Raw genomic sequence first — 559 nt, 5'->3', positions numbered from 1 at the left:
TCTCCCTATTTTATTTCATAATGTGTAAGTATGTTAAAAGATGTTTGCCAGACATTTCAAAGCTATTTATATGTACAAGATAATCCTTTAATTCAAGGGTACAAGCACCACTTAAGACTTGAAGACTCCTCAAAGACAGGTCTGTGCTTGTACTATTCAATGACACTGGATCATCTGAAATCTTAGTTTACAACACAGGTTCTCGAGTAGGAGGTCCACAGATGTGTGCTAGAGGGTCTGTAATTAAATTGGCATGCAAAACTGTGCACAGTGAGTACGTTTTGGAGGAAACGTCCTGTCTCAAAGGTATCCGTAACTCCAAAAATATTAAGAATTGGTCATTTTATTGTATTTATTTATTTATTTATTTATTTATATTTTTGAGACGGAGTCTCGCTCTGTCACCCAGGCTGGAGTGTGGTGATCTTGGCTCACTGCAACCTCCGCCTCCTGGATTCAAGCGATTCTTCTGCCTCAGCCTCCCAAGTAGCTGGGATTACAGGCGCCTGCCACCACACCTGGCTAATTTTTGTATTTTCAGTAGAGACTGGGTTTCACC

The sequence above is a fragment of the Mandrillus leucophaeus genome, unplaced genomic scaffold (genome assembly GCF_000951045.1).
Source record: "Mandrillus leucophaeus isolate KB7577 unplaced genomic scaffold, Mleu.le_1.0 Scaffold250, whole genome shotgun sequence".
Taxonomy (NCBI): Eukaryota; Metazoa; Chordata; class Mammalia; order Primates; family Cercopithecidae; genus Mandrillus; species Mandrillus leucophaeus.
This window is presented reverse-complemented; position numbering follows the sequence as displayed.